The sequence below is a fragment of the Corvus kubaryi genome, unplaced genomic scaffold (genome assembly GCF_017639235.1).
Source record: "Corvus kubaryi isolate FWS band 111438036 unplaced genomic scaffold, C.kubaryi_AGA036_p1.0 37397, whole genome shotgun sequence".
Classification (NCBI taxonomy): domain Eukaryota; kingdom Metazoa; phylum Chordata; class Aves; order Passeriformes; family Corvidae; genus Corvus; species Corvus kubaryi.
The window spans coordinates 14,840,159-14,866,053 of NW_024581136.1; the positions used below are offsets into that span (position 1 = coordinate 14,840,159).

At 44.3% G+C, this 25,895-nt stretch overlaps 1 protein-coding gene across 10 annotated transcripts in view; it reads right to left on the reverse strand.

The window, feature by feature from the left end:
• The window catches only part of KCNMB2 (potassium calcium-activated channel subfamily M regulatory beta subunit 2), a 142,281-nt gene that overhangs the window by 24,707 nt on the left and 91,679 nt on the right, over window positions 1–25,895 (reverse strand). Inside the window, exon 1 of one of the 10 annotated variants that reach the window (XM_042041980.1) lies at window positions 14,078–14,177. The exons of the other annotated variants lie outside the window; for them this stretch is intronic. The gene's annotated coding sequence lies outside the window, so the exon portion shown is untranslated. Of the gene's footprint in view, window positions 1–14,077; window positions 14,178–25,895 lie in introns of those variants that run through there. 10 annotated transcript variants of the gene reach the window in all.

The following is a 25,895-nucleotide window of genomic DNA, read 5'->3' on the forward strand; positions in this document are numbered from 1 at the left end:
ACAGCAGTCTGCAGTTAGTCTTCTTGTTAATTTTTATGAGCATCTGGCAGAGGGCAGCTGGCTGGACCTGTACTCTGCTGAGGGGTGGACAGTCAGCACCAGTACAAAGCCACTGTTGCAGCTTCTCATGTCCCATCTTACTAAAGACCACCACCCAGAGACATCTGTTCATACTGCAAAGGTACAGGTGTGACACAGAGACTCAGAGCAGAGCAAAGACATGATTTACAAAAGCTCTTCCCTGGTGTCATCCCTGGTTCAGACAAGTACTCCAGCCTGCAATGCTCACCCAGTAAGCAGGTTGGCTCTCTGCTTTGTGAAAGCTACTTTACTGCTGCAGGCAACCACTTTTGCACTGTGTTTGTGCAGGCAAGTTCCTAAAAGATCTGATCCAAAACAGTGAGCAGGGAAGAGAGGATTGGGTGTGCTGGATCAGCCCTGCCAATGTGACCTGGAAATTCAATCAAATGACTTAACTCTGTGCTGCTGGCTTAGTTTCTCTGTCTGTCAGTGAAAAATGTTGTATTACATCTGCTGACATATTCAAGGAATAGATGAGATCTAAATGTCAGAAACTGTCTGATTGGAGGAACAGGAGGAGCTTGAGTGTGTAGCTCCAGCTGACAGGCAGTTGTGTTCCTCCCCAACTGGTCTCAGACCTGCTGGAGGACCTCTGAAAGTAGAGGAATGTCTACAGGTAGGTTGTGAATAGTTCTGGAACATCAGCTTAGAAACCTGGTTAAGACAGACACTGGATAGAAATCACTTGTCTCCCTTGAAACTAAGGAAAGGGCTTGATGGAGAAAGACAGTTGTAATACCCAATATTACTGACACTGAGTCATGGAGCTGTGAAATAAGCAACTCTCTGGTAAAAACAAACACCCAGCTTGGTTCTCATGAGCATCTTTCCTCTTTGTCTTATTACAAAAGGGTAAATTTTGCATCATAAGCACTCTGCAGTGGCTTGTCATCCTTTCAGAACACAAACTTCACCATCTGTAGCCCTCTTAGTTGAATATGATCAATTGCTGTGTCAGATTCCCAAAACCAAAATTTTGTGCTCAAGTGCTGTAGAAAAGTTCCAGACATATTTTTTTTCCTGCATGCATTTCACATAATTTTCACAGAATTTAAAATTTTTATGTCCTTATTTTTTAAAATGTAATTCTGTAGGTGCAGCTGCCTATTGGCTCCTGAGTCTAAGTCATTTGCAACACAGCTACAACTCTGTGGACCTTTGAACTCACACATGTGCCCCTGGAGATCCCTGTTTGCTTTGCCTGATTGCTTTTTTCTGATTAGTGGCAAGGAACTGTTGTTTTAACAATGAACTCAGTATTAAGACAGTAATTCAGTGGAAGGGAGTTCTCTCCATTGAGTAATTCTACTGTTGACAGCAAAATAGAACAACTCTTGGGAATAATGTGGTAGTAATATTTCTAGTGACCTTTAAGCATGGCTAATGCTTGCCAGCTGGGGACCTCTGCTCATGTATGACCAGGTATCTTCTGTAATAGTCTGTGGAGTGATGTTAAGGATGTCTAAGCCACATATTAGGGACAGAAGCCAACTGGCTGATTGGAAGAACAGTACAAATACCTAATTCCTGCAGGGCAGGTACATGTCCCAGAGAACCATTTCCAGTGCAAGAAGAAGGAAACCTTTCTAGTGGAGTCATTTGTGATTAGGACACAGATCAAATCCAGCCTGATGAGCAAGGCAGGGAGAAAGTGGGAGACTAAGTGGGTCACATTAAGGCAGAGTGTTAGAAAGATAGGGACCACAACCTGAAAGAGAGTAGTGGTGTGCCCACACAAGAGAGGGCAGGAACAGCAGCAGATTGCAGCAAGATAGCAATGAACTGCACAAAGCAGTGGTGTGAGCTGGATGGGAAATCTGGTGAGGCAAGGAGTCGATTGACTGCTGAGATGAGGATGATGCACTGGGCTTAGCACAGTGCTGCACCAAGTCAAAACACCAGGTGTAAACTCTAAAGCACCTGCTCTGCAGATGAGTTCAGTGTGTGATATGCTGGATGATACAGATGCAGATTCAGCCTCTTTGGAAAACAATAGCTCGGGTCTTCATGAATCTCCTTACAGATATGTTCTTGTAGTATATTTTAGCAGAAAACCAATTTTTCTTGAAAGTCAGGAAAAAAGATAGTGAGAAAGAACAAAAGCAAAGTCTCTTTAAAACAGGAGTGTGCATGTGCCCTCAATGCAGCTTTGAACAAAAAAGGGAACAAAATCTCTGAGGGCAGTGGAGCATGGTGAACAATGAAGGGGCCATGTCCACGAAACAAAACCCCAATGTATTTCTGGTCTCATAACTGGTCTAGAAATGAAAGCAATGGTAGAAGCAGGCACAGATGCTTCCATTCCTCATATGACAATAATGTGTATTAATTACTGCAAAGCATCCAACTCTGAACAATGTCACTGCAGTGCTATTACTGTTGAAAAGTATTGAGCTTCCAAGGAGGTGAATGTCTTTTTCTCTCCCTAATCATGATTACTTGGCTTAGTACTTGGGCCAAGCTTCTATTTAACCAAGATAAATGGATATTTCCAAAACAAGCAAGTTAACACTATGCATCACATTATTACCCTCCTCACAGATTTCTTGCCTTGTGTGCTATTTTACTCAGCTGCTAAACACAAGTAACAATAAGAAGGAGGAACTGTGCAGGATTCTATATGTGTTAAAGGTATAATATAAATAAATCTGGTTTTGAGCATTATTTTGTCATATTCTGTGACAGCATTTTCCCTTGATCAGTGTAACATAACAACATCATTTTGTCCAATAATTTCTCTTCCTTGAAACATGAGCATCCACTCCACATTTTTGCAGACATCACCAGCCTATCTGACTAATATTTTATTGCTTCCTGCTTGGAATTCTTATTTATCATTTAAGTTGATGTGCCAGCACTGTAGGTTAACATTCAGAAGAGCAGATGGGGAATTAGAGACAAAACTTCTGTCAGTGATGACGGGACTTCCATGCCTCATTTCCCCCAGGGCATAGTGAGTGTTTTCCTTTTCAACAGTGCTGGGCAAAACTGCCTTAAGGAATGGGTGGCAGCAAAGCTGTGAGCTGGCAACACACTGAAATTGTCAGGCTGCAGGAATAGATTTTGGGTTGCTGGGCTATTCGTGGGAAGTTATTTTGTAATAGCTCTGGGAAGATACCCATCTCAGTACTGGAGTTCCAGTGCAAGCTACACAGTGAGAATTGCCACTCTGGGAGAGCCAGTGAGAGGTCTGGCACCGAACAGCTTCTCCCCTACAAGCGGGTACACCTGACCGCATCTGGCTGTGCTGACCAGGGCAGGCTGCAGATCCAGGAGAGGTCCTAATTCAGGTCTCTAAACTCTCTAAATCCCACTATTTCAGCACCATCCTGATCCCCACCACTGCTGGGGAGAACCTCAAGGTTGTGCATGGGCAGCTCAGGGAGGGTGGGTTTCTTCCCACCTGCCTCCCACAGCTTTACACAGGAGCAGTGTCCAGGACAGGCCACATGTCCCATGTGTGGATGTGTGAGGTCCACGCATGTACCTTCCTTCAGGGAAAAAGCCCCCACTTTCCTCCAGCAGCTCTGTGCACCACCCCCTTTCTGAGGCTCAGGGGAAGCTCGTTTGTGTGTGTTACTCCCACACCTGGAGTAAGAAGGACCTCCCAAAGCGCAAAGTGGTTCATGTGCTGCAGGCTCAAAAACACCTCACCACCAAGGAGTCAGAGCCAGAGGAACATCCCACCTCTGTTTTGGGGACACTTTCAAGCTGGAGAGCCCTGTGGCACCTCCCTGGGATCAATCACCTCTCCACACTGCTGGCTTTGTCATGGGCCGTGCTGCTGATGCTGGCCAGCGGCCACCCAGCAGTTGCTGAATGACAGGAACGATCAGGATCAAGGCAGAAATCACTGTCCTAACACACCAAATGCCACAGGGGAGAATAAAAACATATTCTGGCTGCTAAAATATGCACTGAAGACACATAGGAGACCTGCCCAGAGAGCAAGAGCTTGCCCCTATCCTTGAGTGCCACACAGATGGGATCTGTTCAAATAATTACCACAGATACAGCCTGCACCATCTCACCTTCCCTGGTCTCTGTCTCTAAGGTGTCCATCATTTGGCCAACCTCCACCCACCTTCTTCCAAACAACAAAAGGCTTTTACTCAGCGTTTGATACTGCCACTAATGAAACAGGGAAATAGATGCTGAAAATCAGACCATAGGTGTTATGTCTGTATTCTCTGCTCTTTAGGAAAGTTTAACAATTAAATGTTAATTTTCTCCCAAATTGATGTTTCTGTGGACGTTCTTCCTGCCTCCATCTCTCTTAAGAACCTCTGAGCCTCAGTGATCATGTGAATTACATTTGAATCAAAATGCAGAAAAACTGTGTTGTCACATTGACCTTGAAATCCCAAAGTCCATTTCCATTATAAAGGTGCTTTACAGCAGAGCTTGTGATTGAGGAGGCTGCTAAGGTAACCAAAAATGGTTTTCATATGGAGATATTCCCTTGCTCCTAAAAGCTGGTGTCGGAATTCTTCAAACTGTTTGGATCATTTAAGCAGACATACCTGTAGGGAAACGTGTGAAGGTAACAGCTAATGCCCTGCTCATGACTTGTAAAGTGTGTGCCTCTCTCTCTAATACAGTGTACTAGGTAAATAAAAGCTGGTAGTCTTGCTCCTAATATGTTCAGAGGGCTTTTATCTCCTCTTGATTTCATAGTAATAATTCAAAATTATCAGGAACTGCACTTTTATTGTATAGGGTGAAAATTTTAACTTTCACCCACACATGCTCTTCTTCCTTACACTGGAGCTGCTTTCTCAAAATTCTTCTTTTAAAGCTGCTGTACAAGCTTAATGAAGTCTGTCATTCCAGTGCTCTCTGATATGTACTCAGAAGAGACTGGGTACTTGATTCTCTTCTTATTTACACCTGCGAGGTCAGCAGCTGAATGCAGAAGCAAGCAAAGGGCCAGGGCAATGCCACAGAGCCTGTCAGCACCACAGCAAAGGTATTTCTTCAGTTTTCAGTGGTCCCTCGGGGAATGCTAACAGCTGCACTGATGTTGGATGTAATTGAAGAAATATATTCTTTAAACTGGCAGGCGGTTCAGTATTTAAACATAATGCTTGTTGAAAGAATGCTTGAAAGATGATTTTTGACCTTCATTCAAGGCAAAAAAAAGAGATTTTTTTTTAGTATCTGTACAGATTTAAAAAAATGATGTGAAACATTTTGTCCAATAGTAGCCTTTCCCATTTCTTCATAGTGTTTGTATTTATTTTTACCTTTCGCCACAATGGAAATTCAATCAAAGTCAAGGATTTTATCACCTTTCCACTCGAATCCCTGAGTCAGATGCTTTAAATGTAACACCAGCAGCACTGTGAGTAGTTAAAAAAATCAACCTTTTGCACCATAGCTCAGAAAAGTGCCTTTTTGTTTTTTCTGTAGCCTAGTGGAGTCATTTGCAATCAGAACATGTTTTCAACCAGAGTGGTCTGCTACTGGCACCTTACAGGGGATAGAAAATGTTGCTACTGGAGTGTTTCCATTACCAGAGTGCTCCCCAGTCAAACCAGTTTGCTGGTGAAGGAGTTCTGCTATCAAACACATTTGCCAACTGGGAAGCAGCAATTTGCTTCCTCTCACTCAGTGCAGAGAAAAGCAAAGTTTATTTAATCTGGAAAGTGGAAAGCAGGAGTGGAACAAGAATGACTATTGCTCTGCACCTTTCCAGCTTTCCTTATGCCCCAGGAACCTTGCTTTTTGTCTGTCACCACTTCCAAAGCTCTCACTTCCTTCACCGCACCTGGAGCAGCAGCGCTTTCGGCAGATAGGTCCTCCTGAGGCTCTGTTGTCCCAGGCTTGGTCTGATGTGACAGAAGATGCTCATCCAGCCCATTGCTACTGTCAGTCCCCCCAGAAGACACTAACACTGGTGGTGGGAGAGAAAGGGCTGACTAGGAGACAGCACATCCAGTTCTGTTCTGCAGATTATGATACACAAAATAAATGGAGTATGGGTATGGCAAAGATATCCATGTGTGGGTTCCTATTCCATGTACCCTGCTGTAAACACAAACCAATTGGCTGAGCTGGAAGGTCAGATTCATTCCAGCAGTGCCCTGACCCCCCTTTCTGCTCGTCTTTGAAAGGGCAATCCCCCAAGTGTTAGCTTGGCAGTACTCGGAAGAGTATCAGCAGTCACAATAAGTAACTGATACTATTTCCTAAGTGTCTATATTTTCACTTCTGTGGAAAACATTTAGCTGATCTAGGAGCACTTAATTTGAGAGATGTAAGTCAATCACAGCAAAAAGCGGCACTTGGAGGACCACCCGTGGATTTCAGCAGCTCAGATCCCCCGCAGTTAAACTAAATGTCATCACACTGTACACAGCTGCTGATTCCAGGTTTGCTAATTTGTAAAACAATGTGAAGAAGATGCTGCAGTTTTGAGCAGGGCAGCTGAATTATAGGTACTTAAGCAGCACTGTAGGGATATGAATTCAGTTTATTGCACAAACCGGCCTCTATAATTAATAGAAATTGTATCATTCCCTTGCTCTGTTTTCATTAATTCAGACTGATAGCTTTGGAAGACCAGAATGGATTAGGAAACACATTTTGGAAGAACAAGAGAGAACTAGAGAACTTCCTTGGCTTTTCAGCATCACTCCAGATCTCTTTCAATGTGTAAGGAGCAAAATTACTAGCAATGCCCTGTGTGTGACAAACCAGCTGTCACCGTAATTGTAGCCTTGTTTTACTTTTCCCCCCTCCTGGGAGGAAAGATCCAAACTTCCCTGGCTACCTGTCTGAATTGAACATTATGAAATGTACTTTAAACCCTCAAGAAACAGCCACACAGTGCAAAGCCTTCTTAAACCCCAACTGCTCTCTAAGACCAGCACCAGCACGTCCCAATAGAAACAGGCTGCAGTGTTTACCTATCAAGCTACAGATGATCTGAACAACTGGCTCCTTTAGCGGAGTTTTATAGGCTTCTTTCGCCTCTCTTAGGAGGTGTAAATATATCAAGGTTTAACATTATGCTTTATTTATCTCAGTGGTGCAGTGTGTCACCATTCCCACAGAAGCACTGGTGATACTTTATTGTAGTAGAGAGGCAGGCACTGCACGAACCAGAGCTGCTGCAGGAGCTAGCTTAGCCATAGCCAGTGACATTTGAAACAGAGCACAGGCCTCAGTTTCAGTGCTATTTCATTATTTTGGATGCTCTGGGGACTGAAAGCAAAGTTTGTCCAGAGAAGAGCATGAAAATCAGCTGCTCAAGGGGCAGTGGCCTTCCCCTCTTGTGGTGGAAAGCTTTGCCCCCAGCCCTTTCCCTCTCAGGGTCAGAGGCACAGGAATAGGTATGTCTGAGATGACTTATTTTCCTCATGATTCATTGAAAATTAATCCTAATAGCTTTCTAACATAAAGTTCGTAGTGACCATTGAACTGCTCTGACTAAGGAGGGCCCTGTATTGATGTGACTCCGTGGCCAAATTTAATGCAATTAAACGATTGGATTTCGTTACCTATATTGACATGGTGTCAGTGACAATTTTCATTCTCTCTATTATTTCTATAAATAAAGTCATCTGCCATAATTAGAAAATATGAACGTGCTAAGACCTCCATTAATTCTCTTCCATATTAATCTAAGAGCTGGGCAGATGTTTATTAATACCTTGTTACACTGCATTCATCAGCTGTTACCAAGAATAGAAAGATTGAGACCTGACCTCATGCTGAAGGTTAAACAAGAGCAGATCTGGCCAAATCTTGGCTTCAGATTGATATTTTGACAATGTCTTGGTTTTTTTATCAAAATGTTTTTAGATTTTGAGCCCCTCTCTCTCTTTCTTTCCCTAAGATTCCTTTGGACCGTGTATGAAACTCAGTTGTGTTCCCCATCCTCCAGGATTGTCTGGTCTGATTTCAGTGGAGCTGAATTAAATCAGCCTGTGGCCTGCCCTCTGCTTCTTCCACCTGGAAAGTATTTAAGGAGCTGGGAGCTGGATGAAACCCAGGTCCAGCACATTCAGTGCTGAGCACCTGCTGACGGGTGCTTGGGGATGGGTGTGAGGAATAGCAGATATGGATGAACCTGCACCAAGCTGCAAGGAGGGCTGTGAGCAGCCTGTGGGACCTTTCAGACCCTCCTGGTATCCTGTGCTTGGCAGGTTTCAGAGCTGGTCTTTGCCCCAGGTCATTTCCCGCTGTCACTTTCGCTGGGTCTTTTGCCAAGAAGCTCCACCATTTAATTATGTTCCATGTCAAAGAGAGCTTAATCTTCCCTGTTTCTTTTAAATACTGTGCGTGGTAACCTGAGGTCACTCCTTATCTTCCTCTCCTCTCCCATTTGCCTGGTGTTTGCTGCCTCTCCCCACTCTGTTCCTTCTCACCATCACCTGGATCTGTTCTCTTGGCTGTTACTGCCCAGGGTCAGTGTCCATCAGGGCACCTCTGCTGACCTCGCAGTCTGTACCAGCAGAGTGACTGCCCTGTCACCTCTGCAGAGATGGCAGCTCTTGGCTCTGTCCGTGTGCATGTGGCTGTACCAAGGAGCTCTGCTCTGCAGCCTGCTGCCAAACTCCTGCTTGCTCACGTTCCTGGTGTGCTCAGGCTGCCCACAGCGAGAGCAGGCACTTGGTGGCTGGGGTGAGCCAGCCTGGGATGAACCAACCTGGGATGAGCTTACTTGGGATGAGGCAGTGCTGATTCACATCTGATGTTCTCAGCAACAGTGCACCAGACATATGTCTGTTCTACTGACTGCAATGGAGCCTATTTCTTGATTTTAGGAAAAGTTTAACTCTTTCTGGTGAAACCTGATGAACTTCTCCCGAAGGACTCATCTTTCCCAGGCTAAATGAAAATTTTTAGCTGGTAATAATTGTAAATTTTGCAAGCTCTCCACACTAAAGTGGATGGGATGAAATTATACATGTCTTGTGACCATTTTTCCACAGAAATCCACACTGTTGCCATTCCTCATTTAAAGCCAAGCAAAGCAGGGCTGTTCACAGCTGGGATTTACTTTATATGGTAAGATGTAATGCACTGTACTGGGTGAGGCAGCACTTGGTCTGAACCTGCCTGTATATTTCTGTCTGGGCCACACCTGAAATGAAACTAGAGCAAGTTGTGAGTTATTCGGGGCTGGGGATGGCCTTTCTGTACTGCTGTACCCAGCACAGTCCAGTTGGAGCTCTTGGAATTCAGCAGGCCTTGAAGAAGAATTGAAATAATTTCAGATTTCAGGATAGGCATGACCCAATCCCTACCATAAAGTCATCAGCAGGAATCCTGAACTGATGAACTGGCTGATATGTACTTTAAAGACTGGTGGTGGTGACTGGCCCAGACCCATCCCATCCCATCCCATCCCGTTCCTTGGCAGCTTCAGAGACAATCAATGCAGATGAAAATGGCTCAGCAATACAGAAACAGGTTTCATGTCAAAATATTTCTTGAACTCAGAAAAGAACACTGGTACAAAATTAGATCTTGTTTTGTACAAAGTTATTTTAAATTCATATATATAAAATATAATTTTAAAAATCCAATGTTATTTCCATCTCTTCCTAGCCCTTTCCCATCTCCTTTGCTCTGGATGCTGCTTGTCTCTTCTTTTCTACCACCTTGAAATTACCACTTTTTGCACTCTTTTTCCCCTTCTTGGAATTGCCTTTGAAGAAATGAATATAAAGAGCTATTCTTTGGGTCAGAATTTCAATTAGTTTTCAGTCTTACATTTCTATTTCCTGGGCCTGTACTTATTTATTATTATTTGCATTGAATTTTTGCCTGAGTGTTTGCATTGATTTTGATAACTCTGTGGGGTGCTTATCTGTACAAATAGATCAATAGCTTTTGGGCTGTACTTTCTGAAGCAATAAACTGAGAGACTTGCTTTGAACTTGAAAGCTTCTGTACTGCATTTATTAATACAGCAAGCTATAACAGATGTATGATCCACAAAATTACTTCAATCCCATGCTAAAGGAAGTAGATTTTCTACCTTTTCTTCCTGGTCATTTTTATTTAAACTGTTGCCAATCTTACACCTCCTTTTTTTCATTACAGACACCCTGAGTTCATCAGGGGAAAGGATACCACTGATGTCATGGTGACATTCTTTCCAGAGTTGACAGGTTTGGGTTAATTGCTGGTCCCAGTAGGCCAGAGTGTGTGGATCATCCAAGGGACTAATCTAAAGGGAGGATCTAGTAGGAATCAATCTCCTACCTCAAATGAGAAATGTTCCCTTCTAGTAAAATGCAGCAAAACAAAACCTGCTCTAATCTGATCTGAATTAAAATCAGGCACAAACTAAGGCTTTAATTTCTGTTTCTAGTTTGTTCAAGTAGCTCTTTGCACTGTCTTCCTCCAAGGCAATTTTGGGCTAAGTGAAAAAACACAGTTCCACAAAGTCTCTGAGTGAAGGCACCAGGAAGGCAGCAAGATAATAGCATAGAAAGATAAGGGGGATTAAGATTACTTCTGGGCTTTTTTAAGAAGTAAGAGGTGAAAAAGTTAATGGAACACTCAACTGGGAGACATTGCTGAGACCTGCAAAAAGTGATAAACCAAGATAGCTGGGTGAAATATCAGTGAGTGGCCAGAGTTTTCCATGTACATTGCAGCCTGCTGAATTCTGCATGGATTATGGCATGGAAAGGTGCCTGCCAGAAAAGGACAGGTCGGGGGACAGAAAAGGGGGTACAGGTCAACAGCCAGCCAAACATGAGTCAGAGGTGGCCAAGAAGGCCAAGGGCATCTCACCTTGTACAGTGTGGCCAGCAGGACCAGGGCAGAGATTGTCCCCCTGTACTCAGCACTGGTGAGGCCACACCTCGAGTGCTGTGTCCAGTTTTGTGTCCTTAACTACAACAAAAACATTGAGGGGCTGGAGCAGGTCTAGAGAGGGGCAATGGCACTGGGGAAGGGGCTGGAGCACAAGTCCTGTGAGGAGCAGCTGAGGGAGCTGCAGGAGTTTAGCCTGGAGAAAAGGAGGCTGGAGGGTGTGTGTAGGGGACATTTATTGCTTTCTACAGCCTCCTTCAAGGATGTTTAAGCCAGGTGGAGGTTGGTCTCTTCTCCCAAGTAAAAAGCAAGAGGACAAGAGTAAACGGCCTCAAGTTGTGCCAGGGGAGGTTTAGAATGGCTATTAGAAAAAATTCTTTCTTCAAAAGTGTTGACAAGCCCTGGAACAAGTTGCCCGTGGAAGTGATTGAGTCATCAGCCTTGGAAGGGTTTCAAAGAGGTGTAGAGGGGTCATGTAGGGACATAGTTTAGTGGTGGACTCAGCAGTGTTGGGTTAGTGGCTGGACTTGATGATCTTAAAGGTCTTTTCCAGTCTAAAGGATGTTATTATTCCATACTGAGAATTTGCTTATATTGTTGTGGAAATTGGATGTTACTTTAATCTCCATGGCAAGTTTGAGTGGATTACCCTGTAGAGACAATAACAGCCACTGAGAATCCAAATCCAGTGGACACCTGATCCAGCTGGTGTTGAAGCTGATGAAGTATTTTTATTGTACTTAATGGGCATTGGCCTCAGCCTCAGAAGAGTGCACTTGAGATTGAACTTCTCTGCCTTTGCAGCGATTTTATTAAATTTGCAGAGTTGGTATTAGATTTGCTCAGTGGTATGAGAACATTACTATTCTGTTAAATTACTTTTTCAGTTAATAATATATTCTTTTCTACAAAGGTTTTACTTTCTTAAGTCCTTTTCCCCTCTTTGCCTTCATCTGGCTGGGGAATTCATTCTCCGTTTCTGCCTTGAGCTACTACACGCTGTTATCTGGCAGGGTTAAACAGCTCTCATCCACTTCTCAAAGGAGAGCTCTGTATGCTAAACTGTATTTTTGTTCCTTGGGCAGGCTGTCCCTTTCTTACTGCTGGAACCAAAGCAAGAAGAACCTCATGAACTATGAGGAAACCTAAATCAAACCAGTCTCCTGACTCCAAGTTCTTCCAGGTCAAGGCTCAGCACTAACTTCTGGGAAAGCCCTCCTCATTCCTGAGCCTTTTCTGTCCAACAAAGAGATACACTTTGTGAGACCATTCCCAATGAAACAGATCTCTGGGATCCAAACTGTATTATATCATTTGTACTATTTACACCTGTAATACCAGCAGCATGCTAAGGGCTTTGAAGAGATCTCGGAAGACAAAGTCCCTGACTAAAGAGCTTAATATTCATATTTTATTCAAAATAAAAAAAATATACATACTCTGAGTCTATAAGATACTGGATTAAAAAGGCTTTTCTCCTTAAATTAGCTCACAGAAATCTAACCCCCTGAAGAGAGCGAATGAGGCAGCTGTGGAGGGAAGGGAGCCAGCAGCACTGAGTACAAAGTGTCTCTCAGCTGCCTCATCTGGAGATGCACTTTCAGCCTCAGCTTGGGGTCCTTACAGACACTTTTATCCCTGTGAGCCCAGCTGGGATCAGAGGACCAGGTCCACCGTGGCCCCCCTGCATGGTGTTCTTTGCACAGAAGCGAGTCCCAGCCCCACCCCATCCGGAGTGGGCGAACAGGGGCAGTGTGATGGAATTGGAGCTTTTGGATCTGCCTGTTCAAGTGGCAGCCCTCCTTAGTGGAACAAGATCAAATTGCTCATCCTTTTACTTGGGAGTCAAGGGTGTGCAATGCATAGTTTCTCAGTTCTGACTGCTGTGCACAAATCACACTATTCCCACTATTTTGACACAGTACAATTATTTGCTGTTTCTATGCACAACACAACACACTGTCAACATTCAAATGTATTAAATTATTTAAGACCAAAGGAAACCCAAAAAATAGCGTACGAAGAAATCTTTTGGAAAAGGTTGTACTCCTGCATCAGGTGCCCTTGAAGTTTGGTGGGACTGGGAGACTTTTGCCATAATGGACAACTGTGTCAGTGAAATGGAGCACAGTGCTCAGGAAGGGAGCAGTGACTAATATACTTTTGAGGAGAGGGAGGCAGTTACATGTTAACAGTTGAGAAGCAAAGTGACAAGGGTTCAGAGGCCATAAGTTCCAGCTTGTTGCAGAATTTTATCGTGTTTCCACATGAATGATATTTGGTTAGATATTGTAAGCACAGTACTGGAAAATTAGGATTAGAAAATGACTAAACTAAAACGAAAATTGGGTAAAGAGATGTGGAAGTAAATGTAAGTGCTTCACTCAGAAGGGACTTTGCCCTCCAAGGAATATTTTTCTAAATAGCCTGTGAATTCTTATTTGATTTAAAATTTTTCCCATTACAGATTCTAGAGATCTTGCAGAGAAATCTGATGGGGTTGCAGAAGAACTGTAAAAGAACAACAACAGAAGAGATGTAGGTTGAAAGTGATGCAATGACTTCTCTTTTGTGAAGTGCTTTCACAGATTCCTGGGAAAATTTCTGGGATTCATTCCTGGCCACAACATAATGACAAAAATACTTCACACAAACCTCACCAACCCACTCCTGGTTCTTAAGAAAATATCTGTTACAAGGCTAAAATCCACATCAGTCTTTCAGGATTAATTATTTCTGAAACCCGAGCGAGATGCAGAGGAAACTGCACACAGACACAGGACATAAATAACTCTGGGTATTATTTGCAAACAAGGGAAATCACCCAGAGGTGGCAGGCAAAGGAGATGGTCTGTGCTGGACCCTAGGGTACACCAACATGCCTGAGCACCTGTGCCAGGGCACCTTGCCAAATGCACCAAACGGAATCCACTTCTGATCAATGGCACTTTGAATAACACAGGAATTGGGACGCTCCACAAACCAGCCTCGTGCTGACACCAAAACGAACCAGACAACTCAAATACACAAAATGGAAAAAGCAATAGGCATTAGTGAAAGAAAAGAGTGGGTGGTGCATAGCCCCAGTGACTGTCTCAGTATATTGCTTTTCCCATGAGGATCTGGAAGATCTGATACTTCTCATACTGATTACCAAGGAACATTGCAAGAGTATTAGAGACGGGGGAGAGAGATGCAGAGCAGTCTGATAACTTACCATGACAGTAGCTACCGAGTCAAAATTACATCCAAGGCTTCCCTCTTCAGTCTGTGAGGTTTGATGATGCTGATTTTATCAGCAAGGTCGTTTTAGCACCCATGCTTAATCCAGAATCTATTCTGATATTTGTTTAGGAGATTTGAGTAATCTCTTTAAGAGAATTAACAAGTGCTGGAGTCCTAAAGAACAATCTTCTCTCAGCTCTTACTGGAGCAGAAGGATTTGAGATCAAAGTTAGGTGAAGGTTTTTTTAAGGCAATCTGGAAACAAATGGAATTATCTTTAGAGCAAGTCACGTTTTGGAGAAGCACAAAGTTTGCAAATGAATTTAGGTTGGTTTTGAGTTCAATTTTCTGTCTGTCCTGGAGGTAACCCATGGCCTGCTGCATGATGCAGGTATTGACAGGAGGGCAGAGGATCTTGCTCTGAGATTTCCTCTCTGAGCCATGTGCAACTGCAGTCAGTGGCCAAACAACATGTGACAATTTACTGCCTTATTCCAATGTCACCATGTGCTGCCTGCTAGCTTTTCATGACACAGTGAAGCCCTGGAACTCTGTGTTTGGAGGTAACATCAAATTAAGGGAGTGGATGGGAAAATTCAGTGAAACAAAGTCACTGATGCTCAAATGCCAAGCTGTTAAATCTTCAGTAAGTCTTGGTTCAGAAATCAGTCATTGTTTTTATAAATAATTAGAAATATAATCAGTGGATACAAAGTCACTGTTTGCTTGAGGGCTTTGGGTTAAATTTTGGGAGGGCCTTTGAGGAATTGTCATTGAATCTTCACACCCAAAGCTACTCTCTCTTCTGGTGGTTGCATGGGTGCGGCATAAACAATTTCCACATGTTCTCATCTGAGACTGTGTGGCTGATATCACATAAGATTAGCTCTTCTCTTGCAGATAGGCTCAAGAAAATAATTAAAATACCACAAAGGCAATGCTTCCACAAGAGTCCCATCATGTCAGGCAGAACAGTCACCTAGCAGCTTGTGGCACTTCTGTGCTATTAACCCTTGCACCCTTTTCCTTCCCAGAAGGCTGATGGATTTTTATCTAGATCTAGAAACAAAGAAGAACACCCTGGCCTGCGGGGCTGAATGCTGTGGATGCTCATCTCAAGCTCCCTGCTGTTTCACAGCTGGCAGCAAGAGATAAATTTATCGTTTGTCTGATGGAATCAGGTCTCACTTAGAGGTGCCGCCTCGAGAGTAAAGGTGGGTTTGGGTATTAACTCATCTCAGCTTCCGAGCTTTGGAATGTCTGAAAACTCAGAATATAATTTGGAATCCTAAGGCCAAACACCCCAAACTTAAGAGGGGGTACTACAGCTCACCTAGCAGAGGTTTACAGTGAGCTTTGCTATCCAAGCCATAACAACGTTATGTTTGTGTGGCTGATAAATTGCAACAGCAATTATTTTACTGTAAAAACAAGAAAACTTCCCATTAAACTAATGAGAAGCAGTATTAAAACTCATTCTTCTACTTTTGAGAGACTTTTACATAGAGGTCTGGAGATGTTTTGATGTTTGGGGAAACAGCAGCATATATGAACAAATGGAAGCACCAAACACAGCATGTAGGCAACGTCCTTGGCAAAGCCTATAAAGTCAGGGGTAAAATGAGATATGGGAAGTGTTTGCCAAAGTACATTTTCACAAAAGACACTAGGGGACATGGTAAATATTTTAGGGACATTTAATCATGGACTTGGCAGTACTGAATTAATGGTTGGACTCGATATTAGGGGTCATTTTCAACCTAAATGATTCTGTGAAATATTAAAAGATTGTGTTGATAAATTCAACACATCTCTGGAGGAGGGGATGCTGTAGGGGTGTGGAGGATCCTTGACCTTAAGACACCCTCTGCATTTGTTGGAGATCCACAAATTAATAACATCCCAGCATCCTCCCTGTCTAGTGGCTGTTGCAAAACAGTGAGGTGAGCAGAGGTGGGAGAAGAGCAGTGCAAGACTGTCCAGCCTGGAGGCTCAGAGGGTGCTAAAATCTCAACTGTAATGCAGGTCCTGGCATGTCTCCTTTAAAATGAATGATGAGGACTTGCTGCAAGGCAGCCTGCCTGGAGGAGGCAGCCAGACACATATCAAAGGGCCTGAGCAGGTCCCAAATCAGTGGGTTATCAAGTCAAATGCTCATTTGAGGGTCTTGGGTTAAATTTTGGTCCCCATATCCACTGCTTAAAGGCACTTGAAGTGAGCTGTCTGAGCTGTCCTGCTGGTGTGGGTGCTCTGGCACGAGCAGCAGTGCTTCTGCAGATGGTCTGACCGTGCTGAACACAAGCCCTGCAGGATTAAATGCTTATCTTGGCACTTGTAAACTTCCGTAGTAAGAAGGCTTTAAAAGAAAGCAGCCATATGCCTGAGGAAAGGCATCATGCAGCAATCAGCCTGCATTGTTTACCTAAGCAAAGAGGCCAGGAGTCAAGCAAGGCAGGACCAGGCAGCCTAAACCCCTAACCTCTGACTGCCTTCAGGCTCCACAGCAGGAACTCAGCCTTCACCATTCCTTCGTGGTGATTTACATTCACAAAATAAAACCTGCCTGGCTTCCTTGAGAGGGTCCTCTAAACACCCCAACAGGAGGCTGGAGCCAGAGGTCCTGGCACTGAGAATGCCAGGTCCCTGGATGAGGGCTCTGGCAGGCACCAAACCTGCAGCTCCCTCTTCCTGGGTGACTGCCAGTGGTACCTTGGACTTTTGTTTTTCTAACACTTGCAGAACTGTCTGACAGCAAAATGAAGAAATAGGCAGTCCAGGTCCTAAAGCCCATGTAAAGGGAACAAGCCCTCGACAAGGGGAACAGGAGAGGAAAGAGGAATGTGGCATTTCCAGCTTTCTCAGTGCTGTGTGGTAGCAGACATGAAAAATGACCTCCATTGCTTAAGCCCTTAACCCTCAGTTTCTTCTGTTAACGTCAGATGAAAAATCTAGAAGTTTGCAAGTGTAGATGAAATCTGCATTACATGAAGGCGAGCAGAGTTAAACAAGTCACTGAATGCTCATTTCTTCAGTTCAGCACAGCTTGATGAACTATTTGATTCATCAGAAACTCTACCAGGTCCCTGGGATCCATTCCTGATATATTCCAGGGCAATACTGAACAGGTTATTGCCCAAACTAGGGGATCCATGAGGTTGCTGAAGAAAAACTGAGATGAGAAATACCAACTGCTACTGTCTGGCTCCAAGGTTTGATCAGAACTTCAAGAAGGAGCAGAATTGGGTCTGATTCAAACTTCTGGTAACCACTTCAACCCATGAGCAATCAGAACAGCTTCAGGCCGTGCTGAAGACCTATGAGGCTGTGAAAGCTCAACTAAGTATTTGGATGATTATCCAGGTGGAGACTTAAGTAGAAAGATACAATATCTGCTAGCATTAACAAAAGCCTTGTAATGGACCTCTGTAATATCCACACTTTATGATAGCCTAAAAACACCTGGTCCTATGTCAAGCTCATCATTATTTGTAGAAACAAAATCAAGATGTGAAAAACCCGAAACAAACATACAAAACCAGGAGGTATTTCTTTGGTGGCTTGTCAGAGACAGGGTACACAAGGGTGTAAAGGGACTACAAAATTTACAGGTGAGAGTGTATGTAACTGTCATATGGGAGTCACATTCTTGCACCAGCACCTTCCTGTATGTCAGCACACCCAACTGGTTTGGTAAACATTGATAAGCACAACTTTCTTCTTTAGCAATCACTGTGACAGCAAATTGAAACCTAATGTCCACCACTAGTGCCTCACCCACAGCAGTCTGTTACTGGTAATAGTATCAGAAATGACTTGGTGCTGAGTAACTCAGGGTTTGGCTGTATCATGTGAGGGGAACTAGAGAGCAGTGTTATTCAAAGTGTTGTAACATCAAGACATTACTGGCAGGACGTTCCCTAACAACAGGACCTGTAAAAATGTGTGGTAAAGACAGTGGCTTTATTTTTCCTGTGTGTATTTGAAAGGTTAGATACAATGGGTAATATAGAGCATGTGACTACTAATGAAAGTATTAATATAGAGTTGCTAGAGGTTTTTTTATTATGAGCTACTATTAATAATCTTTATTTTCACATGTGAGTGGAAGCACACAATAAAGGCATTCCTAGGGAAGTTTGTGGATTTACTCTCCAGCCATGACTCACCCCTCACTCAGAGAAGCAAAGCCCAAGTGACCCAGCTGTGGTGAGCACAGAGCCCCCACCAAGAAAGTTCCCTTAGCAACAGGAAAACATCCAAAACATCTTCTACCTCCTGCTTGCTGTTCCTTGAAGTTGTTATGAGTAAATGGATGCTAAACCTCACACCTGAATTTCAGAGCTAGAGTCAGTGTATTACAAAGAAAATCCTTTTGCTTGCAAGTTAACTTTGGCTACCACCCTCCCAAATTCAGGCTTAATAAGAAAAATAACATGAAACTATTTTATCTAGTCCCTCCAAACACTGCCTGGGTTTATAAACAAATAGCAGAAACAGCTCTGGCATCCTCAGCTGACACTGATTATCATTAGGGATCTGTTGAAGTTAATGAAACCATGGCAATTCAGAGCAATCAGCCCAGTGTGAGCTGGGTGCTTGTGAGTTCCAGGTGCCTATGATCAAGGGTGATGAAGATCAGGGAAATAGTTCACCCAGGAGAGAGGGAGTCTTGGGGTTTTGTTTTGGGGTATTTCTTGGTGAGATATTTTCAAGAAATTTTGAGAGCTGGCTTTTTTTTTTTTTGTTTGTTTGTTTTTTTGGGGGTTTTTTTTTGAGAGGTGCTGGACATGGGGAAGAATGCTTGCAAGCAAGTGGAAAACTGTTCTTTGTGATCCAAGGTACTGTGTCCAGTAGTCTGATGTATTTCCTATTTATATGTACATTGTTTCCTAAATATTTTTAGTCCCTGCATTGCAGCCTTCTGGGGTGAAATGAGTATATTGTATTGCACAAAGATGCCACTTTTTGTGTTCATTGTAATCTACATTAAAATTCAATGAGGCTGAATGTATGCACTTCCCTCCCTGTTGCTGGCATGCAGTCATGGACAAGGAGTGCAGAAATGAGTGTATTGATTTATGCCTGTCACTGTCTGACAGGAGCAGGTCGGGGTCTGGGAGTTTCAGTTTAGCTGATGGACTGTGCTAAACCTGGCCTGGCTCTGCTGCTATTACATGTGAGTTACCTTTGATGCAGCTAAGTCACTTTTAAAGTATTGTGGAAGGTGAAGTAGAACCAGCTTTGTAGGCAATAATAACAGAATGAGATTATTTAGGCTAAAATGAATCAATATTTGGAAAATTCCACTGTTAATAATTAGATCTTGCCTGAGGGAAGCTGATTGATGCTGCCTGTACCAGATGGTTTGTAGAATGAGACTGAGCCTGAGTGCTCCTGTGGATGCCCCTGATGGGGAAGCAGCTTGGGGGGAAAATGTGAGGGTGCAGCCAGGAGAAGATACATGTGGGCACTGAGTCACCTCACTGGGAAAAGCACAGTCGGGGCTTTCAGTTAAAGCTGCAGGAAGAAAAAGGAGTTTTGGGAAAGATATAAAATTACACAGATTTGAGCTCTGGCAGGGCTTGTCTGTGGTAGCCCTCAGCAGTGGCCCTGTCCCCAGCTGGTGCCAAGCATGAGGGTGCCTGACCTGCTTTTCCAGGGCTGTGGGCTCCTGCTGGCACCAGAAGCACGAGGCCCTGGCTGAGTTTTGCTGACACTTGTCCTATAAAATTGACAGCAATAATGAGTGATAACCCATATCTGTAATACCTTCCTCCTCAGGACACCTAACAACATGCCACCAATAATGCTTTTTAAGGGCTGGATTTTGGCCAGGTCCTTGGAGAAGCAATAGCTTGGCCATGGTCCCACAACAGGGAGCTCCAGTCTGTAATGCTTCTGATCAGGGATGAGGCATTTGCTTTCCCTTTTCCCTGCTGGCTGCCTCCCCTAAACAAACAACCCTTCCTTACAGCATATGCAGGACTGTCTAGAAGGTCTTTAATGGTTCTAATTGCCTGACCTGAGTACCTGGTTGGTCTTGGCCTAATGCTCAAGCTCTGAAGGCACTGCCTCTAGCTGAAAAAGTGCATGCACTCCAATGGGTGATTTCGGACGGGAGCAGCTGTCTGTAGTGTCAGACAGCAGATCTAATGATATACCACTGAGCTGTTCTGGGCTAGGCTATAGCAATAACTCATTAAATCTAATTGTTAGGTAGCCAATTTTGGGAGTGTTGGAGTGATCACAAACAACTGAGGCATAAAGTAGTCTTCTTTCCATCCTTGGTCCATAGCACAGCTCAGGACTTTTCTGGTTATTTGTGGACAGAATTTATTGATGATTATTGTATTCACTGGCATGAACTGAAATTTCAGCCTCCCAGTTCATGATCGTTAGCCATGGTGAGAACAAGTGAGCCACTTGTCTCACATGATGAGTTTGCCTGTGGAAGCTGCAGATGCTTTGACTGACTTATGAGCGTGGCTCAGTGCTTGTGTCAGGTGCAAACAAAAATCCAAAAATGGCCAGTCTGGAATGGGTGTTTTTGTGTGTGACACGATGGTTCTTCCTGCAGATACCAGGCTGGGAGTAGTGCTGTGACTTACTGGTGCCCTGATGAAATGTACTGCTTCTGCATTGAGTGTGGTTGTGAAGACAAAAAGGAGATGGATTAAACTCATCTGATGCTTTCCAGTGAATTCTGGTAGAGCCTTTCTGCTCAAGCTTTGTCTTGCTTTCCCTGACCACTCTGACATCAGTAATTCACTGGTCCTTTTGATTCACCAGCATAAAATGAAACGCTGTGATTTGTGCTGCAGGAGCAAGGATGGGAGCTCTCAAGCACCTTCCGTGTATGCAAAGGAGGCTGATGCATCTGGAGCTGTGACTGCTCTAAAGACCACTTCAGATCCTTCAGTGTGGGCCTGAGTGGAGTTTGAAGAAGCTGTGTGCTTATGCAATTAAAACCAAGCTGTGCTGCTTCTTGAGCACTTAGAGCACTCGATAGGGGTACACAGAGCTCAGACACTGCTGTGTGGGCATCTCTTTAATCCCCAAAGGGAGGGAAATTGGCCCCAGTGCTGCAGGAAGGAGGCTGTGGGTTTCTGTCTCTGGCTGTGTAACCACAAGCTCAGATTCTGAGCACTGACTGCACTTTTCAGCAGCACCTGTGCTCTTGTTTTGCTGATGGCATTGCTTATTTTTATGGATCAGGAGTCTGCAATCAATTTCAAAAATACAAACAGTACAGTGTGAGCCCACGAAAGGAGGATGTATACTTTCAAGAAAGAGCTGAAGAAAAAACACTTTAAAAGCAGTATTAATTTTATAATTGCTGTAGAGGATAGACACACCAAGGCACTGTTTTGTCACTGGGTGAAACAGAAAACTGAAGAATCAAAATTTCTATGTCCCGTTTCAGCTTTTTCAACAACTTCTATTTGGAGGCAAACAAGTGCCTCCCTTCCCTTCTGCCTCCTGTAGGAAAGGCAGAGCTGTCTTGTGGCTTTAAGGCTGTAGGATGATGGAAAGCCTTGGTGAATGCTCCTATGGAGATATAAAATGATTAATCTACAGGCATCTGAGAACATTTATGACTTAGCTTTTGGTCTTGTATCTGTTATATCACTTATGGAGCTGTTAATAATCTCGTAATGCACATTAGGCCATATCTTAATGATTAAAAAATGATTAAAAAGGGTCTGTTTTATCTGTAACTAGTGAGAAATGCAATTATTTTAAGTAGTTCAATGCCTGTACCAGTCAGAAGTGGTATTAAATGGTTTTAATAGTTTGGCTGGAGGGTTTTTTCAAGGTGCTGGAAGCACACTATCCCTCATATAAGAATGTCATGATGGCTCTAGAGCTGGTGTGGGGGCAGTACAGAGGGCAGGAGGCCATGGGATGGAGAGCAGAGGGATGGGAAGAGACAGTGAGAATAAGGCAATTTGCAGTGTCAGATGTAGTGCTTAGCTTGAGGACAGCTGGGGAGGTAGAATAAGGCCTGGGTAGGAAACCTAATAGAGATGACAGAGCGGGGAGACACAGAAGGATGGACATGTGCTGAGTGGGAAGTGAGAGGGCTGGAGATAGGTGAGGGGGGGAAAGCTCTTTTCCTTCTACACTCGGACCTTGTGCTGACAGAAAATCCCAGGAACAACCTTTGCCTCCTAATGCTGACCTGCTGGTCCTTGGAGGGGAGCCTGCAGTGCTGAGACCTGTCAGGTGATCTGGCACTGCTGGAGTTCTTCCCAACAGGCTCCCCTGCCTCTGAAATGTCCAGTGCTCCTCAGAACCTCACAGCTTCACTCAGAGATAATTAACTGTGTCGTTAGCAGGGATCAGACTTCAGTTTTTAGAGAATAAACCCTACTGTAAGCATGTGAGTGGGACATGGATGGGCTTAAAACATTCTTGAGGTTTTAACTTGGTGCTTCCCTCATATGGGATACATTTCATCTCCCCACCAGCCTTTACACATCAAAAACAGAGTTAAGAATTAAAGCAGAATAAAAAATGGACAGTTTGTCATGTCTTTGGTGTGGAGGGCTACTGTTCAGCTCAAACCCAGAACAGAAGCTAATTGCTGAGAAACAAAGTGGGATTTTTGAAAGCTCAAATTAAAGGCAATTTTAAATCCATTGATATCAGGAGGAAAATAACTGCTGCTGGACACGTACCAGTTAGCAAGACCAGCTCACCAAGAGAGGGGTACAACTGACCTGTTTTAGAAATGGGCAGGGCTCTGCTGAGCAAATTGCAATTAAACTGACTGACATTATATAGAAATTTGGCCTCTTATCCCTCCTGCACACCCCAACAGGGCAGCTGGGAGATGATGGTTGGGCAGTAAGGGGCAGGTATGTGCCTGTGCTGTGCTAAGTGAAGCCAACTTGATCTGGATGCAGCCCAGCAAGGAATATCTATGTGCCTGAAGCACAAGAGTTACCAGCATCTGTGGGGCTGCATCAGAAGTGCAGATCTTCAGTTCTGTACTGGGGAAGTTTTACATAAATGACATTTAAGTGATTTTCTGCCTAATTTCTGGTGAAACATTTAATGAAATTACACTGCCTCATACTTTTTGTTAACAACCAAATATTCCACCCAACAGTGTTTGCCTGGGAACACAGATGTGAGTCCCTGGCCACATGGAAGCCAGAGTCAGCTTTGCCACTGAGTTCAACCAGCACTAAAGCTATTCCTGTAAAAGTGCATTTCTACAGTTGCACTGCGATATCTCTGCTCTAGACCTCTAGTTAAACACATGTTAAAGTCTGGGATCAATCTGCCTGGCAGTAAGTTAATGGCCCACGGTGTAGCTACTGCTGTGATGCCTCTCTTCCATTAAGAGAGAGGCAGTGTTGCTGTAAGTGTCTCATATGTCCGGAATAATGGTGCTTGTGGCTTGCACCTGCGTAGGGGAGGATGCTTGTTGCATTTAAACTAGATATGAGCCAAAAGCACTGCTCAGCCCAAGAGGCACTGCAGAGCTGCAGTGCTCCAAAGGGACAATCCTGTGGGAGTGGGGACTTCTGGAATGTCCCCCCCATGCATCATTTCAGGAAGCTCATGCAGACCCCTTGATTGATAGGGTTTTGCTGCCTCTGCCTGCCCTTCACCTGCAGTGCTGCAAGCAGCTGTACTTCTGCATTTGCAGCCTCTGAACAAGCATGCAAAAAACCAGGAGACTCCCTTGCTATCCCTGCCCTCTGTTGGCACAACATCCTGCACCTGGCTATGGGTGCACTGACCTACCAAATGATCCTGAAGGATAAAGGGGAGAGGAGTTGGGCCATTCTGGACACATGCAATGTTCCAGTCTGCTGGGTTGCCTCTGGCATTCTGGATAGTAGCCTGAAAGGCACTGGACTTGGAAGGTTCAGTGCTTGGTGTTGGTATTGCCCAGCAGCCTGCACCTGGCATGCAAAGCAGCACAGAGAAGGGGTGACTTCTCCAGTTCGTTTAAAAGAAAAAGTAGAGAGGGAAATAAGAAACAATTACCAGCTTTGAAGGTGAGAAAGGTGCTGAAGCCTTCTGCTTTCCTTGCCCATGGCTGTGCTCCTTGTCTCCCTTGGGCCCCATGTTGCAAATCCTATGCTCCCATCTGAAGAGCGCTGGCTGCAGGCTCCCTCCAGAGCCCTTGATGCAATGTGGGTCATTCAGAGAAGGTTGTCAGGAATGATCCTGCACCTCCCTGCTGTTCCAGCACGGAGCTTTGCCTTCCAGGGCAAGGGAAGTGCTAGGCTGGTCCTGAGTGCTGCTCCTGAACCTGGCTGACTCAACCCACTGCAGCCTTGGGGCTCCTGGGGTAGTGGCTGAGGTCAGGCAGTGCTGGGACACCATGCTGGGCACACAGGGAAAATACCTTGTGGCATCTATCTACCCACATTTTTTGGGTGGCAAAGACCCAGTGCCTGAGGCTACTGCTGGGTATCCCTGTGAGGCAAAACCCACCTGCCCTGTCAAGGGGCTGCTGGAGAGTAAAAAGGTTTTTAGTGGTGCAGTGAAGGCCTCCTAGGAAAAGGCAGGATTTCCTCCAGTGGAACTGAGTGGATTGTGACAGAGAGCTAATCTGTATGGCTGTTTCATAGGTTTCCCCAGTGCCTGGACTCTGTGCTCAGCAACAGACACTCTGTGTGCTGAGAATAACTGATAAACACCACGTAGGAATGTGTGGAGGTCTGGAGCAAGCTCTGCCAGTCTCTTTGTATTTTAGTGTTATCTAACTAACAAAATCTCTCCTCATTCCCACACCAGGTTAGTAGGAGGAACCAAATGTGCTGTCAAGAACCACTGCTTGGTGGAAACCACCCTTCACCTGGCAGTTTACATTCCTCATAAATCCCCACCTCTTTCCCTGACCTTACTCCAGGTGTTTACACAGGCAAATGGTGCTGGTGGCAAACCTATCTCCAAAGCCACTTTAGGTTTAGACAACTCTCAATCTCCTACTCATTTACTGCAGTCAAAATTCACAAGGGAAGGCAGAGTGCAGCTGCTCGTCCAGCCCAGGGATCACACCACAAGGGGCTTTGCTACTGCTGGTCCCCATGCTCAGACCAATGGTGCTGTGCAGCAAAAATCACAAGCAAGCAATGTCCAGAGTATGCTATTACAAAGTGCAAGTGAAGATTTAAGTTCCCATCTGGACACCTGTTCTATTCAGCTTCAAGTTTTTATCCAAAGAATTTAAATGCTCACTGCCTCAGTTTTTCTGATTGTAAATCCCTAACCTGCCTGTTTGCTACTCTGAGATTAAAACCACTGTGTGGATTAAAATCACTGTGTTTAATACAGTTCCTGTTCCAGCGGCTTCTGCTGCTTGTACACATTTGGAAAAATGAACTCTGAATGCATTCTGAGGAATATGGATATTCCCAACCAGCCTAGGGTTGGGGTAATGGCACTGCTGTGGTATACTGCCATGCCTGGAAGCTGGGAAGAGTGTGGAAGTTTGTGCTCTGCCTATGGGAAGTTTGTGTGCAGTTACTGCTTCCTTAGTCCTTCTCTGTTTTACATGCAAACATGTAAATGAGTTCAACTCCACCCTAAAACCAGTACAGAGCATAAATATGAAGTCAATAAGACCTGAAGCCCCAATAAGTACATTAAAGCTGGCAGCCTGTTTTAATTCGTTACTCCTACATCTTTAGCTTGCCTGACACAGCTGGGGAGCGCTGCCAGTGAATGCTGTATGAGCTCCTGTGTGTGAAGTTGGAGGGGAATGGACAGTGAGTTCCCCCCTGGCTGTGAGCCACAGCCTGGAATTTCCTGGCAGTTTTTCTTTGTGGTTCTGAGAGCAGCTT